The 12,113-nt window shown below is 43.2% G+C and overlaps 1 non-coding gene across 1 annotated transcript; it reads left to right on the forward strand.

Moving 5' to 3' along the window:
- Positions 1 to 6,205: 6,205 nt before the first annotated feature.
- LOC116270885 lies at positions 6,206 to 6,332 on the forward strand. Its single transcript, XR_004179190.1, has one exon.
- Positions 6,333 to 12,113: the final 5,781 nt, after the last annotated feature.

A 12,113-nucleotide genomic window follows, 5' to 3' on the forward strand; every position in this document is an offset into this window, starting at 1 on the left:
TGTCTCCAGGTCCCCCTCTACAATACAGTTTGAATGACTGCATATTTTTCATCATATGGATGTTCAATATCAAAATTTACTGAATTCAACTAAGTATAAATTGTTGGTCATTTCTGTTGCTTTTAAATTTTTCATAATAAATACCACTGCAATGAATATCCTCCTACATACACCTTGGGTATATTACTGATTATTTCTTAGGATATGTTTATAGAAGTAGAACTGCTGGGTCAAACAATACAAACTTTAAAAAAGCTTTTTTTCTTTCAAGAGTATTATGTTTATTGTAGGAGGGTAGCTTGCTTGAACTTCCACCTGAACATCCTCCTATACAAATTTTTATTTTCATAGGCTTGCAAGATTTGCCCCATATTTATATTTCTTATGCCCTCTTTCCTGTATGTATGGGAAGAAGTATAATTAGTCATGTTTCCTAGATTCATGTGTGTGTAGCCTTAGGGATATTACTTAACCTCTCTCCATTCAGCTTCCTCGTTTTTAAAATAGGGGTTCTAAAACTACCCACCTCATAAAGCTATGAGAAATACATGAGTTCATGTGGGTAAAGCTTTTAGCACCCACTATATAGAAAGTGCTCACTAAACACTAGCTATGATTATTTTTATTTTCTAGGATTATTTATGACAGTTGCTTTCCATTTAACAATACATTTAGATTTATTCCAGGTTCAAACTACTTAAACTCTTACTGCTCACCACTGAAATACTCAATTTCTCATTCTTAAAGTATTTTTTTCAAATCCTGATATGTTGAAATGCACTTTCCTGTGCATTTTTCAGGAAAAAAAAAAAAAATATATATATATATATACACACACACACACACACACAAGTGGTATAGTCCCTGTCTCTGCATATCTGAGATATTTTTGAGACAGAGTCTAGATCTGTCACCAGACTGGAGTTCAGTGGCACAATCTCAGCTCACTGCAACCTCCTACTGCTGGGTTCAAGCGATTCTCCTGCCTCAGCCTCCCAAGTAGCTGGGATTACAGGCATGCAACACCACGCCCAACTAATTTTTTTATTTTTAGTAGAGACAAAGTTTCACCATGTTGGCCAGGATGGTCTCGATCTCCTGGCCTCATGATCTGCCCACCTTGGCCTCCCAAAGTGCTGGGATTACAGGCATGAGCCACCGCACTCAGCCGAGAATGTTTTTAAATTGTCTTCCAATACCAATGACCTCTTGCTTGGCCATAGAATTTTTGGATAACTTTTCCTTCAAAGCTTTGATGTCCTATTTTCTTCTGTATTCAGTGTTGCAGAGAAATTTGCTGTTAACGCAGTTGGATCTTTCTTATTTTTTAAATGTTTACTTTCATGTGTACTTGTAGGATTATTTCTTCAGCCTTGAAATGTAAAATTTTCCCAGGTGGTGATGAGGGGATGGTTTCTTTATGTTAAATTCATGGTAAGGCTTTCCATCTGCAGGTTCAAGTCTTTCTTTAGCTCAGTTAAGCTTTCTGCAACTACACTGTTAGATGCTGCTTCTGCTGCGGCTGCCACCACTGCTAGTATTGCTGCTGGAACAATGTTCTAGGTTTTGAGTCTGTGTTGTTTCCTCTTCATCTCCTTCATCTTCCCTCTCATTACTTTCAGATCCTTATGTTCTGGGAGAGCTTCTCAGATACTGAGTCTCATTGATTTCTTCTCTTAAACAGTTCTTAAATCTGTCTACCTCTCTCATTCCCAGCTACTGCCTCACCCCAAGAGATCTTCCTGCTTCTATTCTCATACCTCTACAATTCATTCTCTATACAGCAAGAAGGGGAAAAGCATCTCTTTTAAAATGTAAACTGTGTCATTCTTCTTCCATGTATCATTCTTCAGTGGTTTTTCTGTTGCATTTAGAGTAAAATCCAGTCACCTAATGGCCTCCAAAAAACTGCATGGTTCAGCCCTGTGGGTCCTAAGTGATATTTACCAGCCTTTCCCACTCAGGCCTGTTAGAGTTGGTAGCATTGTAGGATGGGTGCAGAGCTTGGAGTGGTAGGAAAAGTCTAAGAAGATGGAGTTTCTCTTATGGAATAGACTCCACACACAGCTATCAGGACAAGGATAAAAAAAGATGAAGATGCAGAAAATGAGGCTTGGTATGGAGGAATAAGTCGTCACTGTTTTGAAGGGCCAGCAACTTCCAGGTCCTAAAAACATTTCTGGATCAGACTAAGAAGGTAATAAAGAGTGTATTTATTGAACATCTACTATGAACAGACATTGTTCTGCATTAGCCCATTTAATCTTCACAGCTTTATTAATTACTCCCATTTTTAATAAAGAAAGGGATACTCTGAGAAGGTGAATAACTTGCCCAAGATCCCATGGCTAACAAGGAATGGAGACAAAGATAAAATGCATGATTTCAAAATTTCAGGTCTGCATGATTTCAAAATTTCTCATCTTTCCCCTGTAACTTGTGTCCTCCCTAAAATGTGAGCTGCAATGTGGCAGCTGGTGACAGAACCATGTAGAACTGGAAGGCTTGGATAGGTCCTTAAGAGAAAAACCAACTTCTTGCACTGTTTCAGAGACCTTCAGCCTAGTCAGAGTAGGCTATGTTTGGCAGGTAATAAATCAATCCCCAAATATAGCAATCCAAGCAGATATTCCTGGCTGGAGGACAACTTTTTCCATGTTCCCTCCTATGGATCCACCAGCCTTGTCATCAGAGGTAGCCTCCTAACAGAAGGAGGCCGGCCATCATCTGCTCTTCAAATGCAAGATGATCTACTGAATGACTTCAAGATCTTTAGAGATGGTACAGTTGCCACTTTGGGAGGCCGAGGTGGACAGATCATGAGGTCAAGAGATCAAGACCATCGTGGTCAAGATGGTGAAACCCTGTCTCTACTAAAAATACAAAAAGTAGCTGGGTATGGTGGCGTACACTTGTAGTCCCAGCTACTCGAGAGGCTGAGGCAGGAGAATCGGTTGAACCCAGGATGCAGAGATTACAGTGAGCCAAGATCGCACCACTGCACTCTAGCCTGGCGACAGAGTGAGACTCGGTCTCAAAAAAAAAAAAAAATTGCAATGAGCCTGAGTCCCAGCATGGAAGGTCATCCATCAAATGCCCAATTGCACTATGCTATGAGCAACAAACAAAACTTCTACTCTTGAAAAGCTACTGAGATGTTGGAGTTTTTTGTTACAGCAACCAGCATGAGTTATACCAACTAATACAAATAATATCACAGGTTAAAAAAACTATGGCTCCAAAAGGCAAGGTGCATATTCATGTCGTTCTCATGTTAAGTTCAGGGCTCCTTCCCCAGGGACACCCTGTCCTGGTGACCTGCAGCTAGTCCTGGTTCAGGCTTCAGCTCTCTATGGAACTCAGGGAAAGTCACTTCCCCTCTTTGGGCCTCAGTTTTTCCATTTGCAAGACAAGAGCTTTGCCTTAGATGGTGGCAAGGGGCACTCTGAAGGCATCTGACTACTGCCCACAGCCCAAATGCATCATTCCATAGTGACATGTGCAGTCACCACACCCGTTGGGTCATTGAGTCATTCATTGTAAGAAGAGGGTCAAAAACTTTTTTTCCCCAAAAGAGTCATTCCAGCTTATTATAGAATCATCTACATTTAGAATGCCTTTACAGTAACCATGGAAACAATAGCATGTGTGAGGCACAAACTTTATTCTAAATCTGCTGATGAGGATGAAGAAATGGCTCCTTGTGTGGACCTCAGAGGGCCCAGCATGGCTCTGCTCCCTCCTCTGTTGGGGCGCAACTTGACTGCTGGCCATAAGGAGCTAAGGCCAGGAAGAAGAAGACTTTCCTGGGGGAGATGACCAGTATCGAGACTGAATTTTGCAAGATGAACTGAGGCCTTCAGTAAACCTCCAGTGATCTGGGGGAATAAATACACCAGTTGTATTTATTTTTCTGCCTGGCCTCCATTGCCCAGTACAACCTGAAGGCAGAGGACAGAATGGCTGTTTGACGCAATCCACAGTGATCACCTCCAGGACACAGAGAAGGGAAGGGGACAGTACAGCATAGATCTGGAGGGGCAAACAGAAGGTGCCCAGCACACCTTCAAAGCACCTGTCCCAGCTTATAACTTAGTGGGGGTTACAATATATAGCACCCACGCGACCTCCAGCACTGCTGCCCACCAACTCCTCTGGCAAGTCCTGCCCACCTGCCGCATCTGACCCCTGCATGTGAATACCAGCCTGATTGATCTGAGGTCACTGTGCCCCCTCTGATAGTGTGGTTAAGACCACGGACTGCCCACTGCTCAATCCTGTGCCAAATTACACCACACTCCACCAGGCCAAACCTAGCCCAGTCTCACTCTCTTTCCCATGTGGCTACTTCTGAAGTACCAGAATTCCAAATGTCAATCTCGGCATAGCATCCAATCAGTCACGTAGCTAGGGAAAGCTGGGAGGGGAATCAAGACCTGTAGACTTTGCTCTTGGGGCAAGTGCAAACCATTAAGGTCTGGCTTTGCCTTCCTGACTCCTCCTACATGGTAAAGGATACCAAGTTTGCTACATACAGCTGTAAAAGTTGTGCACTGCATGAAGGTACCAGCTAAATTGAACAGTGAGAGTTCAAATCCAGCCAGTGTTCTACTTGCCAAGCTGTGTATCCTGGCCTGGGCTGGGTCTTCCCAACAGAAAAGATGTCTTCTTTCCTCTTGCACTAAGGTACCGTATAGGCTAGGGAGCCACCTTGAAACAAATCATACTAGAAATCTCGGCAAAAAAGCTCATGCTCAACAGGACTGGGGCCTGGAATATTCTCTTTATATCTCTGATTTTCAGGAAGCCTGATGGCTTCAAGGCCAGTCCTTCCTGTAGAAATTCATTACACAAGAAAAGACCTTCTAGAGTAACAAAAGATATCATTGCAATTACATTTATCAAAGAAAGCATGGCAATCAATGTCTTATGCACAGACCGTGTTTCAAATGCCCTTAATCAATGGCTGTGCTAATTACACATTTATTGCAATTAATTTCATTTCAATTATACCTTAATTATTAACCTTGAATGAGGTTGGGCAGCTCAGAGAGTTTGTGTCACCGCAGAGCTAGGACCCAGAGATAAGTTGCCATCCTTTGATTGAAAGATGCCACTCCATTAAAAGTTGGTTTATTGGCTCAAGGCCTTTTTGCAAGGGGGAGGGAGTTAGTTTCTCCAGGGAGGCAATTCATAATGTGAGTCTGAAATTGAACACAGGAAGGCAGGCAGCTGTGCTTACGAATTAAGTAGAGCTGATGTTTAATTTGCTTCTTATTGATGCCATTTCCTCACTGGTTCATTATCTGTAGTGGAAGAATAAATGCCTTCACAGTTCATTCTTTGTGATGTCCTCAGCCTCTGGGTCAGCCTCATTTGTTCCTTATCTTCCCTCCAAAGGAGGGCTCTCTCTTAGCCTAGCTCCTCATTTCTAAAGGCTCAGCTCTGAATTTCTGGGCAGGGCCTGGGCTTCAGTCTCTGCACAGAGCGGGGTCTCCTTGGTATCTACAGTGTCTACCCACTGAGACTCCCAAGGATAATGCCATTGCAACAGTCCAGATAGGGATGTTGGAAAATAACTTGCCCTGTGGCAAAGCAGAAAAAGCTTGTATGATAATAGAACTCGGGTTTTAGAATCCCTCAGACTAGGGTTCAAGTCCAAGTTGTGATACTTCTCAGCTCTGTGGTCCTGGGAAGACAGGTTAATCTCCTGAGTCAGGTAAGTGCAAAACAACCATGCCCAACGCTTGGTAGGAACTCAAAAAGTACAACTGCCTTATGCAATAAACCCTTCTCTAGGGTTTACAGCAACCCCACCTTGGGGAGATTTTTTACTCCCAGGGGAGAAGACCTTTCTACAAAACATTTCTTTCACTAGCTCAGGAGGAAGGAAATGTAGAGATTTTCTGGTCCAGACCTTCATCTTAAAGTTGGAGAAGGGAGGGAAAGCTTGAGATCACACTGGGAGTTGGTACCAGAACTGGACTATAGCCAAGTCTCCTGGTTCTCAATTCTAGAGCTTTCCTACCACATCAGAAGCTAACCTCCTTGAACAGTGATTTGTCAGTATCTGGTAAAGATTGAAAATATACAAATATCCCATGTATGTGCTCATGGAGAGAAGAATCAAAATATTTACCGCAGCATCATCTGTCATCAAAAATAGTACCAACTTAAATAGCCCTCAACAGAGAAACACAGAGACCTGGAGACTAAGAAAACAGAGTCCTTGAAGTCAAGCTGACTCTGATTTTGGCCTCCTAAATGAAAAGATAAATAGAACAGGTCTTGTTTACAAAATAAATTCAAGACCTACTTATCTATCAACAGCAAAAAAAAAAAAAGAGAGAGAGAGAGAGAGAAATGCAGAGGCAAATTGTGATGTGTTCATAAGCTGGAATATTATACAGCCATTAAAATGGATATACCTGATCTATATTATCAGCATGGATTAATTTCTAAAGCATAATGTTTGAATTTTATAAAGCAAGTTGCAGAATATTTATAGCATGACATCACTTATGTTAATTTTTTAAATTAACAGATTCAAAGAGAGAGGTTATAAATACATCCATATGTAATTTAGATATTAAAGCATATGCAGGAAGAATATATCAACCTGAGGGGAGTGGCCAGCTGGAAGAATGGGAGAATGGGATCAGGAGAAGCACAAAGGGGACTTCAGCAATAACAGAAGCATCTGACTTATCTTTTGAGAAAGATTTCACGCAAATAGGATTAAATGTGCTCATCTGTTCATATTGGGTGGCAAGTCCTTGGTCTTTTTGCTTTCCAAACTTCTCTTTCTGTTTGAAATTTTTATCACCCATGAAAAATAAAATGGTTAAGCTTTGATGTAGATTATCTGTCTAAAAAAAATCCCAATGATTATCACTTACGGAGAACAGAGACTCTGAAATTGGAGATGATTCCAAGATAACACTCAACAGCACGAGAGACAGGAAGATTACATGTCCCAGTTTGCCAGACCTAAAACAGAGCTTGTTGCATGTAGTACTCACAAATATTTATTGAATGAATTAAAGAATTGAAATATAATGAATACCAAAAAATGCATTTTCTCTCCTTTCCTCATGAGAGCTAAACAGGAAAATTAGTTAAATGGGGTAGAGTGAGTCATGGAAATTAATGAGAAGCCCTTTGTCTAGTCTTAGACTCTTGGAGAAAGATGATGATGGCTGGGACAAGAGTGATGGTAGTAGACATGGAGTGAAAGAAGTGGACAGGTTTCAAAGACAATAGGTAGGATTTGCTGATGGAATGGATATGGGGATTAAAGAGGAAGATCACAGCTAAGATTCTTGCTTCACTACTCCCTTGGAGAAGAGTAAGGAAGAGGGAGCGATTCTGAGTTTCATCTTGAACATGCTGTATTTAAGGTATAACCCAACTTTCAAAGGGGAACACACTCCCTTCAGTGCCCCATCCAATACCAAGAACATCTCTGCCTGGGCTCTGTGTGGTGGGCTCAGCCCTATACCAGGGCAGTGTGTGTCTGCTTTATGCCCCAAAGGGCTCCTAGCTGCTATTCCTTGGGTTCTCAGGAAGTTTCCTGTGACACAGATGTTAAATTGCCACAGTCAGGTGGACTTTGAAGCAGCAGGTCTGCCAGAGTCCAGCAAGGCAGAATGTTCCCTCTTACCTTCACGTTCTCAAACTTCTGATAAGAAGCTATATTAGTCCATGGTGGCTCTATTAGCGTATTCTTGCCCTGCTATAAAGAAATGCTTGAGCCTGGGCAATTTATAAAGAAAAGAGGTTTAATTGACTCACGGTTCCATAGGCTGTACAGAAAGCATGATGCTGGCATCTGCTGGGCTTCTGCAGAGGCCTCAGGAAACGTACAATCGTGGCAGAAGGTGAATGGAAAGCAGGCACTTCTTACATGGCTGGAGCAGGAGCAAGAGAGAAAGGGAGGTGCCACACACTGTTAAATGACCAGCTCTCACAAGAACTCACTATCACAAGAACAGCACCAAAGGGGAAATCCACTTCTATAATCCAATCACCTCCCACCAGGCTCCACCTCCAACACTCATTACATTTCGACATGAGATTTGGGTGGGGACACAGATCCAAACCATATCAGTGACACACCCCTGTAGTCCCAGCTACTTGGGAGGCTGAGGTGAGAAGATTGCTTGAGCCCAGGAGTTTGAGGCTGCAGTGAGCTATGATTGTGCCACTGCACTCCAGCCTGGGTGACAGAACAAGACCCCACCTTAAAAAAAAAAAAAAAAGGTCGGGCCTGGTGGTTCATGCCTGTAATCCCGCCACTTTGGGAGGCTGAGGTGGGTGGATCATGAGGTCAGGAGATCGAGATCACCCTGGCTAACATGGTGAAACCCCGTCTCAACTACAAATACAAAAAATTAGCTGGGCATGGTGGCGCGTGCCTGTAATCCCAGCTACTCGGGAGGCTGAGCCAGGAGAATCACTTGAACCTGGGAGGCAGAGGTGGCAGTGAGCCAAAATCACGCCATCGCACTCCAGCCTGGGTGACAGAGTGAGACTCCGTCTCAAAAACAAAAACTTCTAGTAAGAGTGTTTCTGAACCCCATCAGAAGGCTTTTATCCCTACTGGGTCTGACCCCAAAGGGGACCCATTCCAAGAGCCTGTTGCCTGTGAGTTACATAGAAATATGAAAGGATTCCCAGCCCCTGCCCTCTCAGGGAACACTCCACTCTGACAGCACTGGCATGCACCCAACAGTCAATGTCTGCCTTCATATCCCTAAAAGAGAACAGAGAAGGAAAACCCTTCTGTGAGTGGAAGGTTTTACAGTGCCAGTGAAAATTATTCCGAAAGTAATTAACATAATCAAAATCTTTGTAGGTCATGCTGAAAATGCCGTTTCTTCAAACATTAGTCTTGCTCTTGGGTTTCATCCATTTTTTTTCTGTCCTGAATAGTGTGGAAATGTTGGCTTTCTCCAGATGGACTCGCTGACTCTTGGTGGCTGCAAATGGATTTCCCAAAGGCTGTGCACAGTTGGTTTTCTTTCAGCTTTTCTTAACTTTCATTTATTTTTCTTCCATCCTCACCCTGGCATTAGGCCAGTGCTTTTGGGTTGAATAAATTTAAAATGCCATTTTTGATCATTGGAAAAGCCAAGCCCACCTTTGAGCCATATCACATAATGTAAATTTTTCAGATGAAGGGATTATAGGTCATCAATCTCTCCACTAACACTTATCCACAAAATCCATCAGACACCAGCATATCAAGTCCTGGTTCAAATTTTGTGCAACTCCAGGGTGCTTCCAATTATCTCAATGACTCTTTCAAACTTCTCGAAAATTTCTCAAAACAAATCAAATTTTCATTCAGTGTCCCATTAAAAATAAGTACATGTCATTCAAGACTTTGAAGTAGGGTTTCTTAACCTGGGGTGCACAGGTCTATGGATAGAATTCAGTGATCTATGAACTTGAACAGGAAAAGAAGTTACCTCTTTTTTTCACTAATGGTCTGAAATTTAGCATTTTCTTGCATTATGAATGTAGACAACAAACCACAGTAGCAGTAGCAGAATCTGGGGCTTTCACCAATAAAATCCACGGATATTTTCATATCACCTAACAGTTGCTACATAAATCAGGTATTTTTAAATATCTACATTTAACACTACTTTGAAATCACAGTAATTATTAAACCTTCTGCTAGCTTGCTATTTAAAGTGCTAACAAAAAGCACATTTATTACAATATCACAAATTTCTTAACATTTGGATAACTTTATTTCAATATAATTGATTTCGTTTGGAATTCTATGTCTTTTTATACCTTTAAAGTCTTTATACAGAGCAGAAGTTCAGAGGCCTCACCAAACTGATGATTGCTCGTGGGCTTATGCAGAAGAAAAAGGCTAGAAGCCCTGCTTTGGAGGGGGAGAAATAGGGGAAGGAGGGAAGAAATTCAATAATCAGAGATAGAGAGCCTAAAATATGCAATTCTGTTCTGAACTTATTAAGGGGAAGAGGCATCCAAGAAGGAAGCATTAATGTTATATAGCAAAGAACTTGGCCATTCCCAATGAGAGGTCTGACCTTTTTCCGGGCTCCTAGGGGGTAACCTCTAAACCCTTGAAATGTCCTAAGTGATTGGACTGTGTTATTCATGGTGGCCCCTCTGACCACACCTTGTTTATGCTACCAAGGTGGCTCATGATGGGCCTCTCTAGGGAGGTGCTAGGGATTGAGTTCACCCTTGTGGGCCATCAACCAGTCATGCCTATATAATGATGCTCTAATAAAAACTCTGGACACCAAAGGGCAGGTGAGCTTCCCAGGTTGGCACAGTACACCATCCACGTTGTCACACTTCAATGCTGAGAAAGAAACTAGCACATCCTGAGGGCAATGAAAGCTACACATTTGAAGCCCTTTCAGACTCCATCCTATGCATCTCTTCCTTTGGCTGATTTTAATGTATCCTTTTCCTGCAATAAACCATATCCGTGAATATAATGGCTTTCAGTGAGGTCTGCAAGTCCTTCTAGAGAATTACTGAAACCTTAGCGTGCTTTTAGGAAGCCTCCTGAACTTACAGTTGGTGTCAGAAGTGAGGTTGGTCTTAGGAGGACTCTTTACTCTAACTTCATAGTTGGACCCTACCTCCTTGCAGTTGGGGTCAGAAGTCTTGAGCAGACTTGGTAGTTGGGAGGTCCGTGCTCTCCTACCTTTCAGTTTGGCTGAAAGGGGTAAATGTACATGGGAATCACCTGATGATCCCATTAGTTCTGATTCAGTATGCCTGGGGTATGACTCAAGACACTGCAGTTCTAACAAGCAACAGGTTGTTGCTGATGCCACTGTCTCTGGACCACACCTTGAGTAGCAAGCTCCTAAAGCACAACCAATGACATCTCTTCTCAGCTTCAGATCCTCAGTGAGCATCAGTGACCCCTAGAGACAGTACACACCCCTGAGCATGGTATTCCAGGTCCTTCAGGATCCGGCCCTTACATTCTCTTGCATCACCCCTCTTGGCCCTAGCTCTCTCTCCAGTGGTCCACCTGGAATGTAAGACCTCCATACTCACATGTCTTGTCCATCCAGCCTACTTCTGGCCACAGGCCCACCTCTTTATGAGCCCATCCCTGCCCCTGTCCCAAAGCCAGGCTCAACCAAAAGCATCAGCAATGGCAGGCAGCTCCAGTCTGGCCCTGACCCCTGGCCCAAGCTCTGAGAGCTAAACTGATACCAAGGTGGGAGCTCTAGGCACATCTAGCAGGGGAAAGGCCAATTCTTCATTTTCTACCTCAGTCCCTGTCAGGTTATGTGAGGAGACTGATTCCTTTCTGTTCCTGGACTCCAGTTCCGTATGGACAGGACTGAACCCACATCTCAAAAACCTAGTGGCCTAGGCCCAGCTCCTGGAACCTGACTTTCCTGATGCCGGCCACCTGTCCAGACTGCTGACAGACACCTGTTGCTGGGACACCTGCTGTCTTCTGCCTCATCCTCAGCCTTTGTGTGGACTCTGAGAATTGCTGCCACCTCTTGTGGATATTTCAGATGATGGTTTAAGAATACTCACTCTTTGCTACCCTTCTCCTTGGGAAAGACATACTTCTCACAGATGTTCGATTTGCTCATATGATTTGCTCTGGCCTCATGATGGATGAAGTGTACTTGCCCTGACCCTTGACTTCAGGCTTAGCCTGAGGACTTTCTTTGTCCAATGGGATGTTAGCAGACCTAATACAAGAAGAGGCCTGACATGTGCTTGTAGAGTTGGGCTGTGCACTCTTGCATTCTGGTGACCTACCGTGAGAAGAACATGCCCCAGATAACAACTGCCCCTCCAGCCTGGGATCCAGGATGAACCCATGTGGAGTGGATCTGAGCAGATCCACGTTGAGAAGTGTAGCCCAGCCAGATCCACAGTTCAAAGCCCAACCAATATCTCCCAACATCCAGTAACCCTTAGCTATGTGACCAGGAATTTGGGGAGTTGTTTGCTGTGCACCAATAGCTGGTTGAGACACTCTGGACACGTGTGCTTATCCCATTGGACTGAACTTCCTGGGTCCCCATCTGCTCCAGGTCAGTTCTCCCAGAACCTAACCCACATCAAAGGCAAAACTT

This window comes from Papio anubis, chromosome 16 (genome assembly GCF_008728515.1).
Source record: "Papio anubis isolate 15944 chromosome 16, Panubis1.0, whole genome shotgun sequence".
NCBI classification, from domain to species: domain Eukaryota; kingdom Metazoa; phylum Chordata; class Mammalia; order Primates; family Cercopithecidae; genus Papio; species Papio anubis.